Here is a 22,713-nt window from a genome sequence, read left to right as displayed (position 1 = left end):
GTGTGCACACAAGCAGGGGAAGTGCCAGGCAGAGGGAGAGGGAGAAGCAGACTCCCTGCTCAGCAGGGAGCCCGATACGGGGCTCGATCCCAGGACCCTGGGATCATGACCTGAGCCAAAGGCAGATGCTTCACCAACTGAGCCACCAAAGCACCCCCACATAATACATTAAAAAATATATATATAGTCGATTAATTTCCAGCTCTGTCCCTTACTAGCTGGTTGACACGTTATAATTTATTTAAGCTCTCAGAGTCTCCACTCCCTTGGCTCCATAAAGGAAGTGTTTCATGAGGTTTTGTGAAAATTCAAAAATTACATGTGTAAAGAAAAAAATGTATGTGCATTTCTATATATGCATACAAAGATGTGTGCATATATGATTATAAATATATATACACAGGTGTATTTGCAAACATACATACATGTATGCTCATATATGTATGTGTCCAAACATATAAATATTATTTCATTTCCATTTCTTCTGTCAAAATCTCAGCAAGTAAGACTCTCTTATGCTCTATTCGTCACAGAAAGTAGCCTTTTATCACTTATTATTATAGTGAAGGTCACTTGTGAGTTTGTGTTTAGAAAACGTTTTCCGGAGCCACCTGGCTGGCTCAGTCGAAAGAGAATGTAACTTTTCATCCCTGCGTTGTGAGTTCAGGTCCATGTTGGCTGTAGAGATGAAAAAAAAAGAAGAGAAGAGAGTAGAGGAGAGGAGAGGAGAGGGGGGGGGAGGGGGGGGGGGGGGAGGGGAGGGGAGAGGAGAGGAGAAGGGGGGGGGGAGGGGAGGCGAGGGGAGGGGAAGAGAAGAGATGAGAAGAGAAAAGACAAAGGAAAAGAAAAGATTTTCCATATGAACTCACTGCACATTGACCATTGGCATAAGCTCCTATCACACCAAGTTACACAGTTGTCCAATTATTTCGATCGTAAAGGGTTATATTGCACTTCCTAGGTCAAATTCGCAACTTTCTATAAATTTTAAGACTTCTGAATATACAATCTGATACCAACATTTTATAGCATGTCTGTCCATCTTTGAACAACACATTCTGTGTCACTGCTATAATCCAAGCTTGAGTAACATCCCATCAATGAAGACACAGGTATGCACGTCTCTGAGTTAATACACTTTTATTATTATTATTTAATAATAAATTTATTATTCATACCCTGTGTTTTGGCCATACCAATACCTGAAGTTATACTTGTGGATTAATCTCTGTTTCCTCTGTGTGTGTGTGTGTGTGTGTGTGAATAAGATTTCAGCTACACCATATTGTCATTTGTGTTTTACACTGCCTTTGGAATTTGACTCACCGTTTAGGGAAAAAATGAACAGAGGAAGAATTTCTAGACCTCATACTGTTCCTATGTTTCAGTTATTCTGCTTTTAAAACCACATTAAGACCACCTGTAATGGCCCACATGGTAAGAGTGTCATGGTACAATTCACTTCAATGTTTGTCTCTCCAGGACGGTGTACTGAAGAAATATGAGGGAAGTGACAATGCGGTCTTAATGAGGATCATACCACACAAAGAGACCATTTCCCAGACTAATGGCCCCTTTCAGCTGCATAAATGCCAAGGCAAGGCAGGGGGCCTTCAGCTGGTTACAACTTTCTAATTCTGTGAGCTTCCTTCTGTAGCGGACAATGATTTACGTAGCAAAACTCAGTGCATTGGATAGAGAGCGATGGTTTGCTCACTTCCTAGTAGAGCTATTTTTCTCTTTGTCTTAGACCCTGGTTTTCATTCATTGCTCTTCTCAAAAAAGGTCTTTAAGAGCATGTTCTACATCTCCATAGCTGAAATATTTGATCACTGAGTTAAGTTTTGCTTTATACTGTTTTGCTTTCACGATATTTGACAGGAATTATCATGATGATGTTGCTTCTCAAAGTTTCAGCTTGGGGAGGGAGCAATGACTTCAACTGTGGGCCTGATATTAATGCAGAGTACGGGCTCCCACTCAGACTGACCAAATGACATTCTGAAACCTAACAAGATTGCCAGGTGATCTGTGTATGTCTTAAAGTTCAGGAAGCAAAAAAGTGAGGCATGGCCAGGCATCTCATTTTGTAAATTCAGTCAAATGCTTTTCAAATTTGGATACACGTTAAAAATCACGTAAGAAGATTTAACAAGAGATTTTGTTACAGTTGTTCCATGGAAGCACCGGCACTTTTTAAATGTACCCCTCCTTTGGGCTAAGGTGCAACTGCCAAGATTAAGAATTGAGTATTGAGAAGAAAATTTTAAAAAATCCCTAGGCTTTGCAAAACACAAAATATGAAAATTGATTTGTATGTATATACGTACCCACACACAATCACAGACAAATTTTTTTACCGAACCAAACAGCTGATCATGGATGATTAGAATTAAAAAAAAGGGAGTAGTGGCTGGCTCAGTCAGTAGAGCATGACTCTTGATCTCTCGGGGTCGTGAGTTTGAGCCCCACACTGGCTGTAGAGATTACTTAAAAAAAAAAAATCTTTTAAAAAATCCTTTAAAAATGCAAGTAGTATGAAACAACATGAATTGAGTGGATTTGAAAGTATTCACAAAGAGAACCCAGACATGATTAGGACCAAGCGGAGCTTTTGACTATTGAGAATGTTTACTCCTAAGTGCCATACAAGCATCTAGTTCTGAGTATTTAAAGATGCTGACACGTGCACACATCAAGACCTGAAGGATCTGAGATCATTCCCTACCTGCAAGTCAACAGGCTACCTGCCACAGCTTCATGATTGTTGGCAGAAGACAAGAGATCCCGGGTCAGAGAAGAAGGAAAGATTATTATTCACAACACAGCGAGAGGAGGAATACTACCATATTTTCATCACTTCTGCCTGCCCCGATGTCCTTCAGGGTGAAGCAGAGGTGCTGGGATGGAAGCCTACAGGTGCTGTGGGTTACATGACAGGAGAGGAATCCTGAGCTTGAGGAACCTGAATGCTTTATAACGGGAAGTAGGCACTGAACACCAGTGTGGTGCTGCCATCTTCCCAGGAACACACTTCTAAGGGAACAAAAGATACCATATCAAAGTTGTGAAGGATTTAGTTTGCTAGAGTTTTAACTAATTCCAATAGGTTAGGTCATCTAAATGTAATAACAGTAAAAAAAAAAATAACAGAGAAAACAATTTGTAGTCTAAATTCGTGAAAACTGGGTTAGGCAGATGCACTTTTCGATTAGGACTTCTTAACAAATGATTTTGCCTTTGTGTGTGTCCAATAAAGCCAAAATTTTAAACAGTAATTCAAGTATCTGTGGGTATTCTTCTATCACTTTCATTAAATCATCTTTATAAATTAGAAGTTTATTAAGTATGCCTTGACACTTAACATATTAATAAATATAAGTCAAATATTAATGCTTATGTACCATAATAAAACACTGAAACTGAAAATCTGTAAAAAGGAGACATTAACCATATAATTATCTTCTCACATGGGAATTTGCTGGTGACATAAAATGGAAGCAACAGGAATGACAACTGGTATCCATTAAGTGATAATAATTTGCCAGGCACTCCAGTAAGCTTTGTGTGTAAGTGTCCCCTGTAATGTTAACAAAACCTTGGCACCCATTGGGTTACAGGTGTACCTATTTCATGCATGAAGATGTAGAGGTTTACAGGGCCTGCCTAGTCTAAAAAATCATATTAACTGCAGCAAAGCTCTGAAGGCAGACATGACCAAGTTATTCACATCCACATTTCTGCTAACGAAAACACAAATAAACAGCGTCTTAACCAGGGACCCTAAACGCATCTGATTCTATAGACAAAGTAATCGTTTCATATTTCTTGCACCTGGGTATACTTGATACCAGTATATTGCATTTCTCTTTATAGTGGATCGAAAACTATTTAAAAGAAGAAAACACCTAAATTAGTGCCACCTAAGCCTTATGTAAAATTACACTGTATTTATGGTCTCCTGGATGCTAGAAACACAGGCACATTTCATCCATTGTCTCACTTTATGAAAACAAAAATCTAAAAATGTGCACAATCTCGTTTTTTAAACAATAAAGCTTATTCTTTGTATTTCATTCACATTTCCTCCTTATGCAGGCACACATTTTACAGCTGCAATCTTGCCATGAATAAAATTTGGGTTTTGTCTTTGTCATTTAATGGACACAAATATTTTGTTCTTATATAAACATAGGGATTATCATTTTAATGGCTGTGCATTAGTTCTGTCTGTTTAAAAAAACATTTCTCACTCATTTATCCACTAACATGGGGTTGTTTTTAATTCCCTTTTTCATTCTTTTGGGTTATTTCCAAATTACATATATATAAAAGCAATATTAGACAGTAAAGTAGGTATTCATTTATAAGCCACTTTAAAGGTCTTTATCAAACGGCCATTCAGAAACTTTGAACCAACGATCTGTGATTACAGGACTTCCATTATAAACTTAGTGGCATAGTGTATTACCATTATTTTATATCCCCACACTCCAAATTTATTAGAGTAAAACCAAGTGTCATTTTCTTGTCTGTGGGTGTAACTGGTTGCGAGGAGCAAAGCCCTCTCAAGCTAACTCAAAATCTCCTGAGATACTGTTCAACCACAGCTGGAGGCAAGGGAAAATCCATAAAGCAGGGCTAGGAAGCGAAGAAAGGAAGAAAGAGGAGGAGGATCTGCAGGTCGAGAGCAGAAGGGGCTCCCCCATTATCTCTCTGCTTTGTCCAGCTCCTCTCCTTACTCCTTATCCAAGAAGAACCAACACAATCTCTTGAGTCTTTCACAGTAACAAACTCTTTAGAGAAAATTTGATTTACTCTCCATCTTGCGATGGCTTCTGCCCCAACTTCCAAAACTCCAGCCACACATCTCCCCCTCTCCGCCGCAAACTGCTGACACAAGCGGGACTTGAGAGTTATGGAAAATTCTCAGAGAAGAGAGATAATTTCCTTGAAGGACAGGCAGGTAAAATGCAAATTCCGATTCTGTAGGTCTGAGAATCTGCATTCCTAACAAGCTCGCAGGTTATGCTCCTGATTTGGGGACCAGACCAGGAGCCACAGACAAATGGGCCACTGGTTCTCGAATCTGGCTGTGCAGGAAAATCACCGAGAGTGGTTTAACATTACTATGGCTAAAAATCCTGAAATTGAGAACTACATTGCTTCTCAACAAGGGCAATTCTCTTCCCCAGTGGATCATTGGCAATATCTGGAGACATTTTCGGTTATCACAACGTAGACAAGGGATGCTAGGTTACATTCATGGAAAAGTTCGAGGTTGGAGATGCTGCTCAATACCTTGCAGAGCACAGGACAGCCCCGGAGAAAGCATTATTCAGCCCCAATGTCAAAGCTTGCAACGTTGAGAAACCCTTGGGGAGCTCTTACTCCAAATCATGCCTAATACATCTGCTGTTTACTGGTACAAAATTAACATCAAAATACTTCACTGATGGATGATTGGCTAATATACGTTGAAACATGTTAACTGAGCAATTGGTGTTAATAATTGGTTTTTTATAATGTGATAAAGAATAGTAAAAGCCAGTGCTGTATTTAGTTCTCTTATCAAATACAATAGGACAGGAGAGCAGAAGTCTGCCTATTTTGGCAAATTTTGGAGCGCTCGCCCTTGTAATTGTTCTTTCGTTTAAACCATGAATCCTGCAAGGCAGATTTTTGAGAATGATTCATTGTGCTGTGATGCTTTTCAATCTCAAATTCTGTAGGAAAGGCTTCTGTGTGTTTTAACATGTTGTTCTTTGCATTGTGCAGTGTAGCTAAGTGCTTTATAAACAGGGTGTTTTATGACCTACTTGAAAAGTAAACTACCCTTCATCTGCAGGATGAAAGTGGAGGCTGGCTTGTACCACTGAATCAAAGAGATAAAGTTAGCACTCTGCAGAAAGTTGCAGGGGATGCTTCTTGGAGAACCACTCAAGAAGGGCTTTTTATGAATTTTATTTCATGCAGTAGCTTATCTTGTATTTTCTGTATTTCCTTTGGAACTCTGCAAAAATTCTTCACAGAAGGAAAAAAAAAAAAAACCCTCAGTTGGCATTTTTACTGAAGCACAGAAACCAGATATATGAATCAAACAAATGAAAAGAAAGCATATTTGTCACCCAGAACTCCAGAAGCAGAAAATCAGAAGACTGGAAAAGAGTAATTATCAGGAAGTTTTATAAAATTCAAAAAAATGACATTAATGAAAGAGCCTTCAGTGCTGATTCCAAATGTTCACTCATAGCTCTACATAAGTAAAAAACATATGAATAAACCAATGACCATCAACTTCTTTTTTTGACCATCAACTTTTGATAAGTGTGTGTATATATGTGTGTATGTGCAGGATGGACTTATGAATGCCGAGGCTCAGGGGACAGATTTTAAGCTTAGGTTGAGGTTATTCTAAAACATGAAAATGCATCTATTTTATTTTGCCACCTTATTATAAGATAAAAAGACAAAAAAAGGAAAAAAAAAAGAGTAGTTCGAGAATAGAGGGTATCATGAACAGAACGACTATCATTCCCAATCGTTGAATGGACCAACCAACAATCACCACTGATTGCTAAATATTCAATAGTGTTAGGTCATTACAGAGACTCAAACTCCAAAGGAGCTTATTTAAATACTTCTAAAGTAGTCTACGTATGAAACAGATTCAGACCGTAACATCCCCTTCTTTTTTTTCGGCTTATGAAATAAATTATAGTCTAGTCCCAGCACATTTAAAAATCTTCCCAGGACATCACAATGGGCCCTCCGATTTTCTACAAGACCTCTGTGCTGTTTCTCCAAGCAAGAGGTGCTCCAGCTGCCGAGACCAAATCAAAGAGAACCTTAGCCAGATCCAATCTAAGGAGTATTGTGGTGGTGGATGGTGAGCATATTCCACTTTTGCAGTCAGGCACTTCACAGAAAGACCACACATGGTTTGGCCAGCGCAGCACTTTCAGGTTTGCGACATGGAACCAATGTCCCAAAGGAAGTTGTCCATTGTATCTATCATCTTTGGTCCGGTTATGCAGGAAGTGAAACTAGCGATGTGGCTAGAGAACCTCCCTTGGCAGCTGGCTTCCCTGATGAGACTCCTGCTCACACTGTCACCACGGCTTGCATCTCTGCCCACCAAGCCCAAGACTACAGGTGTTGGCTTGATAGTTTTTGGGCAGGGTGGTGTCATGACAGTGAATGCCTGATGACTTTACTCAAGGAAAATGAGGAATATGATGCTTGTTCTTCATGAAGCCAAGACTGTGGGTCAGCGAGTGTCTTTAATCTCTAACTTCAGATTGAATTTCCCATCGTCAGAGCTCCCCGCAGTGGCCAAGTCCTCCATCAATGAGAAAATGGGCCACTCTGCAGATGGACTGGCCACTGCCTTTGCTGTTTCCCAAATGGAACAGGATGAGTACACCCTGTGCTTACACAGCTTGGCCAAGAAAGCACAGGACTCCTGTCTGATGTTCTACCCTTCAAAGTACCAGGAAAAGATACAGTTCACAAACATGATGGCATTTCTCCTTCCTCTCCTGAGCAGATGGGCACACTCAAAGCTGCATTCATCAAGCCCTGTGGCACACGGACAACTGCAAATTCTTCTTTCCTGACTGATGGTGGATCTGCAATGCTGATTACAGCAAAAGAAAAAGCTCTGGCCAAGCATGATCATCCGAAGGCATAAGGGAGAGAGTTTTGTGTATGTTTCTCAGGATTCAAAAGATCAACCTTAACTTGGACCCACATATCCAAAAGTCCTAGAAAGGGTAGTATTAACAATGAATGATATTGATGCTTCGGAGCCTCATGAACTCTTCTCAAGTCAGATGGTGGCTAATTTTAAAGCCGTGGATTCTGACTGGGTTGCACAAAACTCCCCGGAAAGAAAAACCAAGGTTAGGTCACATCCTTTGGAGAAGTTTAACAACTGGGGTGGACGGCTGTCCCTGGGACACCAATTTGGAGCTAATGGCTGCCAGTTGGTCAAGGTGGCTGCCAAGAGATCATATAAGGCTTAGTGGCTACCTGTTCAGATGGAGGGCAGGGCCATGCTATATCAGTGCAAGCTTATCCAAAATAAGAGAAAAAAAGGTGACATGGGGGCTGCCTGGGTGGCTCAGATGGTTGGGTGTCTGCCTTCGGCTCGGGTCATGATCCCAGGGTCCTGGGATGGAGCCCCACATTGGGCTCCTGGCTCAGCGAGGAGTCTGCTTCTCCCTCTCCCTCTGCCTCTCCCCCTGCTCATGCTCTCTCTCTCTCTCTCTGTATCTCTGTGTCTCAAATGAATAAATAAAATCTTTAAAAAAAAAAAAGGTGACATGGAACACTCACATTAGGCAGTGCTAAATGAAATCTGGATCTCCCAGCTCCTCTTAGGAAAACACAATTTGTGGCCTTCTGTGAAATACTTTGGAATTAAGCCTTGCTAGTGTTCTGAGCTTTCCAGTAATCACAGCTTACCATTACTGCTCTTGGAGGGATTTCTTAGTGAACAGAATTTCACACACTGATACGTTTAAGCAACTGTTTTTGGTCTCTATTTTCATTAAAGACTAACTGAGTGGGTTGCACTTTGGGAAAGAGGTTAGTTGAGATTTGGAATCGTCTTTGTAACATTTCCAAATTTTACCCTTCCTATTTGTGACCTAAAGATAAGTGTTTTCTATAACATACAAATCAATGTGCCTAAAGAAGCTTACTAGTGAAATGACAATTCAGTTTGAATGTCACTGAAAACTTATAGCAAATGTTTAGATACATTTAACCTTAATGAGGTGAAAAATTATTAAAGAAAAAACAGAAATAAATTTTATAGTATATTTCATTTTTTTTCTTATTAAAAAGAGAGTTGGGGGGTCTCAGCTAACTTCCCCAAGTCTGTGATGGGGATTTGTGAGTAACTAATATTTATTGAGTAGGTGCTGTGATTTTTTTTTTTTTACATTTCTTGCATATTTCATCTTCACAGAAACACACTGAAGTAACATGGAATTTGTAGAGAAAAAAAGTGAGATGTGAATTATCTTTGCAGGAGGACACATAGCCAATATTGGAATTGGTGTCTGAACCCAAAGCCGAGGGTCTTGGACCATATCCTACTCTCTCGTGTCACTGGGGATCTTCCTCCATATTTTCCAGGAGGTGGGTGCCCAGACTCATTTGAATGTATATTTTGACTGGAATCCTGGACTGGTCTCCTAAGCCTTTCCGCCAACCTACTGCTGGTGCAGATTGATTAGATAAGAGGTAACAGCCAATATGAATGGAGGAGGTCACTGAGACAACTGGATGAGTTAAACCACAGCCAGGTCCCAAATAGGATACTGGACCTTGTCTCTATATTTGGATTTGTGATTCTCCTCAGTGATCTGACTGCCTTCTCTCTGGGGTAGAGCTTTGTAGTGGGGATTTTCAAACAATCCAGAGCTAACTGGGATGTCCTGCCAGATTTGGGGATGACCCACTGCGTTAACATCATTTTACTAGTGTGTCCCTGTTCAGGTACTCCACCAGCACTGAACAGTCATGTAAAAACGTGTGGAGACCTTGAGTGAGTCACACATAGTGCAAGAACCAGAATCATAACCTCGTGAGGTTCAGAAAAGCGGAGAGAGATTTTTGGAGGAAACAAAGGAGCCCCAGACATGGACTGGTTCCTGGGCTTTGGCCAAACCCCCCGATAATGGCAAGTAGTGATCCTGCCTGCCCCCAACCCCCTGCCATGCTCTCCCAGGACTTATCAGCAGAATCATGTGATAAAGCATTCTGTAAATGGATCATGGAAAACCCCGTAAATCTAATCACTCCATACACATTGTTACACCGTGTACTTTTTTGTTGTTAACAATCCAGACGCTCCTCATAGGCACATATTTTGGACCTTTGTGACTTTAGAGGTCAATTACTATTCATTATTACCAAATAATTATTTATTGTTTAATTTTATAATACATGTTTATGTCACATTAATAAAATGTGTGTGTGTGGGTGTGTGTATATTCTGGACATTGTCCCCTATTTTGGTCATATTTATCTTTAAAGAATCCTTTTAAATAAAATTGTTTGCTTCCCATAGGTTTCAAAGGACTTTCAAGCCTTGATTTATCGACAATTATCTGTGTAGGACTAAATAGGTGTCCTTTATTGAAATGCCAGACTTAAGCCCTTTAAACTTTGAATTTTCCAGCTCTGTAGAGTTGGCTCTCATGCCTTAGAGTGAGGATATGCTCTCTCTTTAGGGTCATCAGCTTAAAGATGAGCAAAGGGTGTTTGGCTAAATTAGGTGTACAAGGAGACAGCTCTCATGCATTAGAGTGAGGATATGCTCTCTCTTTAGGGTCATCAGCTTAAAGATGAGCAAAGGGTGTTTGGCTAAATTAGGTGTAGACATTAGCATGTGGGCTTAATTCCAGGCAGGCAGTCAGGTGAATTCTTGTGAAGGCAGAGCTCCAAATATTGGTTTTCAGGTGGAACCCATGTAGAGAGGATGTGCTGCAGGGGAGGGGAGAGGGGAGAATGCTGAGGGCGGGGTTATTCTGAGGGCGTGGCTAGGCTCGGGGCATGGCTATGGAGCTGTGTGTGCTGCAAACTTCTCCTATAGCATGGAGGCTGACTCTGAGGATGCCCGGCTGGCTGACACAGGGGGAAATCACATGCACCAAGGACAGGCAGTATGCGAGATCAAGTGACAGGAGCCCAAGCCTTGTCAGCCTTATGACTAAGTGATGCGGAAGCCACAAGCAATCCCCTGTAGGTATAGAGAGGATTCAGGAAGGGAAGCCAAGTGGCAAGATCCCAGCTAGGATGCCAACCCATGCCCTCAGTGTAGACACAAACTTTATGTGGGCACAGAACATTTTTCTCCAGGTGATTCCATATGAAGCTGTTAAAGCTGACCTGGACATACGGAAGACTGGATATAAACATGACAGTGAATAGATGTGCGTGAAGTTGTCATAAGTCTTTGGCTGAGGGGAATATCTACAACATGCCTTATGCTGATGCAGCAAGCTGACTTCACCACCTCGCACTGATGTCATAACATCAGATGCAACAGTGCTGGGCTCTTCAGAATCAACATCTGTTGCCTTTCCCCCATCAGTACAACCACGTGTTCCAAAAAATAGATTTGTGCAGAATGTGTGTTTGCTGCCAACTCACCCAGACATGCCCCTAAAAGAAATACTGGAAGACTTCACAGGATTCAGGAGCATCTCAGGTATCTGCAGGTCACTCTATATTTTAATTCCTCTTTCGTGAAGAGTTGAGTAATAAGTCAAAATGCACATCTTCCCCAAAGGACAGATTCTTGTGTATATGCCAAAAGCAATATGAAGAACCTCTGTGGTTGTGATTAAAAAAAAAACAAACAAGTATCTGGCTCTATGAGATTATTTATTTTTACTAATATTTTTTAAATGTATGGGGAAATGTTGCTACACTCTAAGTGATTTAAACCATCCTCAAGTTAAGGTTTGACTTAATGCATTCCTCTGACCATCTTTGTACGCATTAATCATCACAGCCACTAGGCATCGGGCTATCAGCGGGACCGAGTGAGCACCAGAAATTAAGTAGGTGTTTGTTCAAAACATGAAATCATAAGATTTAAGTTAAATTGAGAGCACAGCAAGGAAATGGTTTCCTGACTGTGACAGAAATGAACACCTCACACCATCATCAGCTAATAATGTACCATAGTAAAATGTTATTATAACGAAGCGTCCCTTTGACGAGCCACCTGTTGAAGTTTTCAGAAAAGAAACAGACAAAATCACATGAAGTTATTTTTTCCTGCATATCCCCCGTAGGCGTAATAAAAATCTCAAAAATAGTTTGAAATACCACCACTAGGAAAGATAACAGTAGCAGCAGGAAAAAAAAAAAACCTGTATTCTAAAAATTTATCTCAACTTTTATTAGCACTTAGGGAAGGAAAAGAAGAAAAAACAATGAGGTGAATTTCTCAAATGCGTCTCTTTTAATCTGCAAATACTCATTTCTTTCAATGTTGGCATCTATATTCTAAAATTTAGACCAGTAACCATAGTACCTACATGACATACAAATTAGCTAAATACAGTATATATGATTGAAGGGATTTTTCCTTTTTTTTTTACTTGCCTTTAAAAATCTTTTAGATAAAAATGCTGGCTTTTAAAAATCCTTTGTCCTCAAAACAGAGTCTAGAATGTTATAATCACATATAAGACAACGAGAGGAACATTTCATGGATCCCCCCCACCCCCCTGTGCATCTTTAGACCTTTTCACAATAAAATGTCTTCTAAGGCTCTTGATAAAAGATTTGAGCCATTCACCTGACTGCTCACGCCTCGGTCATTATTAAATAATGCTCATGATCTGACACAGTATCACACTTGAAAGACCAGGTTCTTCTTTGAGACATCTGACCTCCTGAATTGCCACAATGGGATATGGCTGGGGGGACCACCAGCCTCAAGTTTCAGAACGCCTTACTTCGAGGTTTCTAGGGAAGAACACGGCCCATCGTGCCATGTGTGCATTTCAAAGAAACAAAGCAATTTAACCACGCAAACCCTAAGCTCACAGTTAGCCCTTCCAGTTCAACCAGGATTTCAGTAGGTTTATGATGCCCCTTAACCCACTCTTAGAAGAGCTACAGAAAATAAGGAAACTCGCTGGCAATCTAATCAGTGAATGGACTGAATTTAATCTGATACATTTCATGAGGATAATGGTTACTTTTCCAAAATCATGCAAATGCAAGCCTCCCATATAATGAGAACTTTTCTTTCATACTTCAAGATGAATTGTCTATGTAAAAACAAAAACAACAGAATAAAGTGAAAACAAACACAAAGACAGAAAGTAACACTCTTTATAGGGAGTGTACATATTTTTTATGTAAACTACTATGAATGCATATGGCTGTCAATTTAAGAAGGGTGCATGTGAATTTTCCACACCCTCAGTTCCAATGGATAAGTTTCTATTAAATCGTCTACATTTACTCTATGCAAGCAGGTACAGCATAAGGTGAATGGTTCAGAAGCTCATCCCTGAGTCCAGAGAGTGAAACGTGTTTTCATTCCTGATGCAACAATGAGTTGGCTTAATTGAACTGATCAAATAACCGAATCCACCGTTATTTAAAATATTATGCAAAAAGTATGATGTAAAAAGTAAGTTCTACATATTATGCAAAAAGTAAGCTCTACAACTCTTTAGAATCTTTTTACATGCTTAGATTTAAATATCATATCATTTTTGGACTCTGACCCTCTCAATTCTTCACTGAAGTTGCTGGAGTTAATGGAGAAAGAGGAGAGAAAAAGAAAAAAGAAAACAAAATGAAATAGAAGTCTAAACTGAAATAGGTATAACAAACATTATACCAAAGGAACTTTAAACTATTGGGGTAGGTAGAATTCAGTATCATGTAAATATACACGTGTATATGAAAGCATACCATATATACATATCTGAACATGATATATATTATCGTGTATATAATATACATGATCTATATGCACACATGTCATATACATATACATTATATACATACATGTCATATATAAATATGATATACATCAGTGGTTCCATTGTGTATGGAACACTATTTCACTACTTGATTACTTAAGAGGGAACATAAACTAAAGAAAACAATTCTGAGTTTATCAATTTAATGAGTCTCCTTTTAACTACATCCCACATTTATGACAACTGAGTTGACATTGTTATAATTCACACCTAGAACTAGTGCTGTAACCACCTGGAAAAGTGGGCCGGCACAAAGATGAACAGATGACACAAGATCCTGTCACCTCTCTGAAATACGAAATTCCTCCCTGATGCCCCCTTAGTGTCCTTCCCATCCCACTGATGCCTGAATATTGGCAGAAGAAAATTCAGACGTGAACTCATAACTATGACTACGAGATGAAGTGACATAGGTGTGGTATGACTTTGCCAAATGGCTATTGCTTATTCATGGAGAAGTTCTTGGATTGTAATTCTCCCTTAAGATTGGCTGAAAGCAAGAGGGTCACCCATATTAATAACAAAACCCAATAGCTCATTATTGACATCTCATTTATTGAGATAGGCAAATGGAAGCACCAAGGGGAAAAATTCTCAAAATTTGTCTCATCATTCAAGGAGAGAACAAAATTCTCATTAACAGCATTATTACACGTGCAGGATCTATTAGTATTGACTCTGCAATGAATGTGTCCTGAAATAGGGATCTTTAAACACAGAATAATAATTATTCTGTGATAGGAATCTTAAATTCCTTTGTGTGCAAGAATGTCTAAAGAATGTCATCACAAACTATGTGACCAAGAATGAGAATATCCAGGCACAATGAAGTCGAGGAAAAATCACCTTCCCAAAGGTGAGTCATTCGTACCTTATTTCACATTTCCGAGAGGCAAATTATAAGGTTTTATTACCTTTTCTAAATACAATCATATTTCCATTTAAAACACTAGTGAGATGAAGTTAAAAGAATTTCAAATTTCTATCTTAGTATTTTTTTAATAGACACAATCAAAAGTGCCTAAAGTCAAATCCTTTGTGGATGCATTCTTTTGATGACTTGATTACAAGACCAAAGACCTGTAATATGATTTATTTTTTATTTTTTAAAGATATTATTTATTTAAGAGAGAGAGACAGAAAGAGCAACAGAGACATGAGCAGTGGAGAGGGGAGGGGAAGGAAGGAGAGGGGGGAAGGGGAGGTGAGGGAGAAGCAGGCTCCCCTTTGAGCAGGACCCTGGGATCATGACTTGAGCCTAAGTCTGACGCTTAACTGACTGAGCCACCCAGGTGCCCCCTGTAATATGATTTAAAAACATACTCTTTGCAGTAGAAAATATTAGAGATAAAAAGATTAGTTTTGAAAAATTTTATGGCAGTATTTATGATAATTTGCATAAAATGAATGCCTTCAGTCTTTGTATTTGAGAAAGCACATTTGGTTCTAAATAGCCCTAAGTTATGTTCCTGTTACATATGGAAAAGAGCGAAAAGGAAGCGATATTTTAGGACTAAGTGCCTAAAAGTCAGGGACAGTCCATGTCCAATGGATTTCCATGTTGCCGTCACAACTTCTGTTCTTCACAAGAAACAAGATGGTAGAAAGGTGGCTGGGGAAAAAATGAGCTGTGTCTCTATAGATTCTGCATATATATTGGATAAAGTATACAAACGTGAGCTCTGAAACAATAATCTAAACCTGCCCAGCACATTTGTAGTGAACTTCACTCCATAACAAGTATTTGGTAGCTTAAAAATGGAGAATGTTCTAGAATATTTCATACTACTTCAGTGACCACTGTAATTTCTCCTATTCCTAAATCTTAATGGTTTTTCTTAACTATCTTTCCAAGTCCAAATCGGGACTTTGTCCCTATATTATATGGTGGGAGCCTTAAATTGCATGAGAAATGTTGACGTTAATGATGTTCACATATTAAATTGATCTGTCAGGGCTCAGTGAAACCATGAAATGAGTCCAGTGATTTGGACTCTCTCCATCCCTAGGATATTTTAATGTTCTAAAAGACGCTTAATTCCAACATGTAATAGGTATACTGTATTTTAAACAACTTCCATCTTTCTGCAGCAGGTAAAAGAATAATAATTTCTGTTTACTAAAGAGTCCAGGATGCAGTTTTATATAAAACAAAGCCCTTGTTCAGCTGTATTATAAACTCTACCATCTGAATTATCCCTGCCTTTTGTTATGGACTGCGCAGCCTGGTTGCTTACACAATTAGAAAGTCTCAAAACTTAAAAACTGGAGAGTCTAAAATGCCATGACGACACCCATCTAAAACAGAGGTGTAAATAACCTGTCATTTTAACAAGGCTTAGCCAAGGAACACTTCATTACTAGGAATCATTTGTGAGAAAGAAAATAAACATTCAGATTTTCCTGACTTTTTCTTAGAACCTGACAATGATCCAAATACAGTTTCTTCACATTTATTGTGTCTAATATTCTTTTACTCAGTTTGTCAGAGAAAACAATTAGTGACAGAGAAGCAAAAATTACGAAAAAAATTCCGTGAGCTAAAGTATCACTGACATGTTATCAATGAAAGACTAATTCCAACCTATTATGATTTTTTGTTATGACTCACATAATTAAAATTTTAGCATGTGTGACTTTTAAATGTCTAATTCATTACTTGCTCTCTAGTTATAATTATCAATATTAGAAATGTATTAATCAAATTATTACAGATATTTTAAAACTAAATTGGTAGAATACCTATGTTACAGAGGTAGCTGAGTATTTAAATTTGCCTCTGTCTTCTATTAAAAGCTTTGAATTCGTTGTATGCTTATTTAAAATCATCTAAATGATTGTCACAAACTGTTTAGGTATTTCTAAACCCTCGACACTATTAATCATTCTGAGTTCTAAGAATCATTCTCTAACCAAACACACATTCAGAAAACTTTATCTGAGACTCCATCAGCCAAAGGACTTCTCACAATGACTTAATAATATTACTGTCATCTCTGTTATTACTATTACTTGCTACTAGAAGCAACATCAGGAAGTAGCCTGTGGTTCTGATTCCTTAACCATGAGCAAGCACTAGTTACAAGGTTGTTCTATTTCACTTAATTTTGTACTCGTGATTGTGAGAACACATGGAAAACAGAGGCAAGCCTGTACTCAGTGGAAAACACTGATGATATTTTATCCAGGTCTTTGTTCTCAAGAGTATTGGCCCATCCATGACACTTTGTCAAGTTCACTTGTGCATTTGCCCCCCACGTAAATAGTTCTATTTCTACGAAAGAAGTCCACAGGCTACTGTACACATACCACCCAGGGAAGTCTATAAACTAGCTTACCCAAACCTAATGGAGTCTGTAGACTAGCTTATCCATACCCAGTTAAGTCTATAGTCTAGTTTACCCATGGAGTCTATAGACTAGTTTATCCATACCCAGTGAAGTCTATAGACTAGATTACCCGTTCTTAATGGACTCATAGATTAGCTTATCCATAATCCAGTTAAGCCTATAGAATAGCTTACCTAAATCCAATGGATTCTGCAGACTAGTTTACTTATATGGAGTGAAGTCTATAGACTAGCTTACCCATTCTCAATGGACAATGTAGACTACTTTACACATACCCAATGGAGTCTGTAGACCACCTTATCCATATTCAGTGAAGTCTATAGACTAGCTTACCCATACCCAGTGAAGTCTATAGACTAGCTTACCCATACCCAGTGGAGTCTATAGACTAGTTTACTTATACCTAGTGAGGTCTATAGAATAGCTTATCAATACTGACTGGACTCTGTAGACTGGTTTATCCATATCCAGTGAAATCTATAGACTACCTCACTCATATCCACTGGAGTCTATAGACTAGTTTACTTAAACCTAGTAAAGCCCATAGACTAGTTTGTTCATACCCAATGGAGTCTGTAGACTAGCTATTGATAACCACTGAAGTCTACAGACTAGCTTATCCATACCCAATAGAGTCTGTCAACTAGCTTATTCAAATCCAGTGAAGACTGTAGACTAGCTTACTCATACCCAGATTAATATATGAAGTAGCAGACTCATAACCAATGGAAACTATAAACTAACTCACCCAAACCCAAATACTTGTCTATCAAATAGTCTTTGCTCTTCGGTATCTAGTTACGTAAGGAAATCTTTCTACATCACACACATTTTTAATAAAGGAAAAAAGGATTTGCATTTCCTCTTAGATTAAAATGACACATCTGTAGTTCTAACCCTGTTCTTCTAAAAGTCATTTGGGGGTTTCATGGTATCCGACACATCTAAATAGAAGCACCTGGGCCCCTCTTGAGGGACCCAGCTGACATCTTTGTGAACGTCTCCATTTTTCAATACACAGTGCATGTTGGCAACAGGCCTCCTTTGATTTACAAAAAACTCTTGTCGGGAATAAAGGTATTGCTCAATATTAGTGACTGTTTCACAGTGGTTCCTAATATAATTATATCCTGCTTTCTCTACATGGTTGCCAGTGTCTTTTTATACTTATTCAACCATCAGACCCAAAAAGAGTATGTTGCTTTCAATGGGTTGCTTTTATTTATTACTGAACAGGCATTAATGGAGTGTCAGGAATAAGCTTTGTACAGACAATAATGAAGTGAGCAAGTGATATATGATCTGTGTCTACCAAGACTTTATTAATATCTAGGAAAACTCTGAATTGATAATAAGAATACCGACAACAGGAATAACAATAATAGTACTTATTGAACATGTCTTAAGAGGCGACAAAATGAAAGGCAATAAAATTATTATTATGAGGAAACACCTATATGATTGGAAAACTCAATATACATCATAACGATATTAATGAATGTTCTTTCAGAAACAATAGCATATTTAGAATTCTCACACCTAGCATATTTTAATATCTCTTGTTATCTCTGCCTCCTAGTAACCTATGCTTCTGAGATCTAGATCTGCCCTCTGGAAACCGACAGCCTACAATAATTTCTTCCACCTTGCGACTTTCAATTATTTCAACATCAAGATGCTGCCTTCTCTAAGGATGCCTGGCGGCTCAAGTTGGTTAAGCATCCGACTCTTGATTTCAGCTCAGGTCATGATCTCAGGGTCCTGAGACTGAGCCCTGTGCTGGGCTCTGTGCTCAGTGTGGAGCCTGCTGAGATTCTCTTTCTCCCTCTCCCTGTCCCTCTGCTCACGCATGCTCTCTCTCTCTCTCTCTAAAAGAAACTAAAGTTTAAAAAAAAAATGTTGCCTTTTCTAGATTAATGAACTCCACCTGTTCCAATGCTGCCTAATAACACTTCGTCAACACCTCACTTGATGCATGGAAGTATCCCAGATATTCCCCCATTTAATCATGATTGCCTTTAAATTGTGGGGCAAGGAGGACACTGAAAACCCCAAAAGAGGCTGCTAGAACACGAGTAAGTTGGGAGATCTCATATCTGTAAAGGGCTGATGCCTGGTCATTGACACCCCATGATGCGTATGCTACAATGAACACAACTGTCACCATCTTCTTCCACATACTTTTTCAAAGCACAGACCCAGACTTTCCTTTCATACTAAAATCTTTCCTTTAGGGTGAGCACAGCAATAGCAATAAAAACAACAAAATAGAGGAGTCAGCTATGGAAGCAATGTAATTTGTGGGAAGGGAAGTGGTCACGTTTCTTTTTCACTCAACCATCTGCAGTGAGCAAACAGCACAGTCTGGAAATAAAACATGGGGTTCCTTACTGAAACACTGGTATGTGGTGTGAGAAATCCCATTAAACCACTGCTATCAACTCATAGTTTTAATGCTTGTATATATTTGTAGAGAAAATCAGTCATCTGGCTGATTGAAGTAAAAAATGGTGAAATTTCAATGTAGTGGGTGAGCACCAATTAGGAAGTGCCAAAATCATGACATGCTGATAGCAAAGACATAATGACTCAAGTAAGTACTTAATTAATACGTGGCAAAAAGGAGTTCTTTTCTAGGAAAGAAAAATGTGATGATGAGTTCTCTGGTTGTTAACTTTGAAAGGTGGTGATTTGGGACCTCCCCCTCTGTATTTTTAAGATCTGTTTGTAAATCTGAGTTAAAGCAATAATTTGAAGGGGAATTCCTCCATCATCTGGCAGGCTACCAGTCATTCCTCTGTGTTAAGACTTATGGATCTGCCAGGCACTGATTCATCACTCTGTTATTTCTTATTGTATCTTTAGAAATCAACTTTACAGAGAATCGAAAGGGAAATTCATGTGTTTGGCACATGCACTGCAAGATTCTTCGCAGTCATTTTGTGGCCTCTGCAAGGGGCAGGTGGTAGAGATGATAAATAGGCTTCTCTTTTCTTAATATGGCTTAGGTCCAGGGTCACAGAAGTGGTTTGCTAGCAATTTCCTTTATCTACTTAAAGGTTTCCTTGTCCTGGGCTGTGTATGGCCAGGTCCAGAACCATGTAAGCACATATGCACATTCAGAGCTGGATCATTGAGCTGATGGGTGGTTGTCAATCAGGTAAGACACCCAGGAAGGTCTTCGATGACCCAGAGTATATGAGTCCATGGAAAGATGTAGTTTTTCAAAGAATCCAAGAGATTCACTTCAATTCAGGACATCTACTTCAATCCAGGATACAGAGCCAACTTTAAATCCTGAAAGGGCAATTACCCATGTAGCTTTCCAACAGCCTTCTAGCTACAGTCAGACTTTATTGCATCCAACCCCCTTTTGGATCCATAACCTACAAGGACTCTGGTATACCTATGAAGTTAAAAGTCAATTCTTACGCAACTAGTTAAAATCGGTATCAGGAAATAAGTATGTTTCTACCAAATGATTCATGGATTGTGTTGATATGAAGTGTTATGAGATCATTTTTAAATATCCCTTCCTTAAATCAGAGCGCCCATAAACTTAAAACCAAAGCAAATTCCAGAGTTGGGCTTTTTTGGGGGGCAGAGACACCAGAAAATATACTTCTATATTTTACTCAAAATACTGTTGATTTTATTTCATCACCAACCTACTAATATAGGGTCGTCTAATATAATTTTGTTTTTGTTAGACACTGCTTACAGTTTCCTCTCACCTTTCAGTAGAAAAAGGATTCAGAAATGTCAAGCTCTATTACAGCAGTTCCAAGGGTACAAACAAGAACTTTGTTATTTTAATGGAATGTTGTCTTTGGAATCTCAGAATTGTTTGTTTAGTTTCCTCTGTTAGAGACTATGAAGTAACACCTTATTTTCTTTTCTCAGAAAAACAACAACAACAAGTTTCTATGAAGTACTTTTGAATTTAGTTTGTGGTTCTCCTTTAAACGTCAAGAAAGATAGGGAGACAATACACCAAAACATTTATGCTCTGAAAAACAGAGATTTCTATTTTTTTCTTCTTTTCACTTGTCTGTACTGTCAGATTTTCTCCTAAAGTATAATTATTTTTATCATTGGAATTGTTCTTTAAAATATACCAAAAGTTGGTGATTTCAAAGTTCTGAAATTCTTCATGTAATTCCAAAAATCACTACTGATTTGGGAGCATCAGCAATGTTACCTGGCATGTTGTAAGTCATATGATAAATCAGCCTAACTGAATATTGCTCTGGATGATCTTTTTCCCCCATGTTTTCACATCCTATTTCTTCTTTTTTTTTTAAGATTTTATTTATTTATTTGAGAGAGAGAAAGAGAGAACAAGCAGACGGAGGGGGGAGAGGGAGAGGGAGAAACAGACTCACTGCTGAGCAAACAGCCCAATGCGGGGCTCGATCCCAGAACCCTGGGATCATGACCTGAGCTGAAGGCAGACGCTTAACTGAATGAGTCACCCAGGCACCCCTTCACAACCTATGTCAAACAAGACACCTCAATCCTTGTTGTGCTTCCTCTAATCCCTTGGGCATGAGTCTGTTAGGATAAAAAAATAAACATCTGCACCATTTTCAAAAAGAGGCAACTCTCTGCATCACAAACATTGTGATTCATGATTTCTCTGCATAGCTTATCAGGATTCTACACTAATTTTATTCTCAATAAAGTGCTGTTCCCAAATTTTCAGGCTTATATGAGCAGCAAGCAGTCTTAATAATAATGATAATTTATTGAACAGTTAAAGATCTTCCAGGTGTTCTGCTAAGCATTCTAAATGTACCTCTGGATTTAATTCTCTAAGCAACACTCTTATGGAAGTAATACTAATAACCCCATATTCTTCTGAAAAAGCGGATACTCAGAGATTTTAAAGATCTTATCTACATTCCTCCAAATAATAAACTATCATGCTGGCATTTGAACCCAGGATCCTTTGCTCCAACGTTAGGCAAGCCCTACTTACATTTGAGACCACAGCCAAAGTCCATTAGATTGCCTTATCCTTCTGGCAACAATGTAAGTGCCCAAAACACGGATTCTATGTTGGTGTCGATTATTCAGCCAATTTCCTGGTGTTATTAAGAGTACTTGAATATTTTTTTTTAAAGACTTTCCTGCTTTATCAGTTGTTTCATCCAGAGGGCGCCAGGATGAACTAATATAAGCATGCCTCAAAAGTGATAACCTGTGAACCCACTTTTCATCTTGGTGAAGCAGCTGTTAATCTCATGTGGTCTGAAACACAACTGAACTCTGTCCCTCTGATGGGAACATAATGATTACAATTATTAACATGTTAACATAAGATGGGGCAGAGGATGTTCTCTAATTTATAATAACTTAAGTTGATTAATCAGACAGTGGTTGGATTGCTGTGGATTGATGTGGATGACCACATGCCAGGGGGAAAGAACACCCACATTCTCTTCTCTATTCTATTCTCATGGGGTGATTTCAATGTGTTGTCAATTGAACAAGGGCAAACGTGAGAAAAAAATCGGGTGTCTAGTACCACCATAATGTCACACACCCAACATCCCTCACCTCAGTGGCTTAAAGTAAAATGTAGTTATTTCGCTCCTGAGGCTGTGGGTTGGGCACTTAGATTGGGTTCAGATGGGCAGTTCTTGGGCTGTCTGTTGACTTCACTCACAAAAGCCTGCAGTTGCCTGGCTGTCAGCTGAGATAGTGGCCCCAACCAGCTCTATCTAGCTCTGGAGTGTTCTCAGGATGGGGCAGATGAGCAGGAGCAAACAGAAAAGCACAGGCTTTCCCAACCTCTGCTGTCGCACGGTGTTGACACCTACTGGCAA

General features: G+C 39.0%; 1 protein-coding gene and 1 pseudogene across 1 annotated transcript in view; one reads left to right on the top strand and one right to left on the bottom strand.

Annotated features, from left to right (window-relative positions):
* STS (steroid sulfatase) overlaps positions 1 to 22,713 on the bottom strand; it is a 548,358-nt gene that overhangs the window by 95,534 nt on the left and 430,111 nt on the right. The window lies entirely within an intron of this gene.
* LOC116623749 lies at positions 6,691 to 8,089 on the top strand (annotated as a pseudogene).

Source organism: Phoca vitulina, unplaced genomic scaffold, assembly GCF_004348235.1.
Source record: "Phoca vitulina isolate PV1807 unplaced genomic scaffold, GSC_HSeal_1.0 scaffold60, whole genome shotgun sequence".
Lineage (NCBI taxonomy): Eukaryota > Metazoa > Chordata > Mammalia > Carnivora > Phocidae > Phoca > Phoca vitulina.
This window is presented reverse-complemented; position numbering and strand designations above follow the sequence as displayed.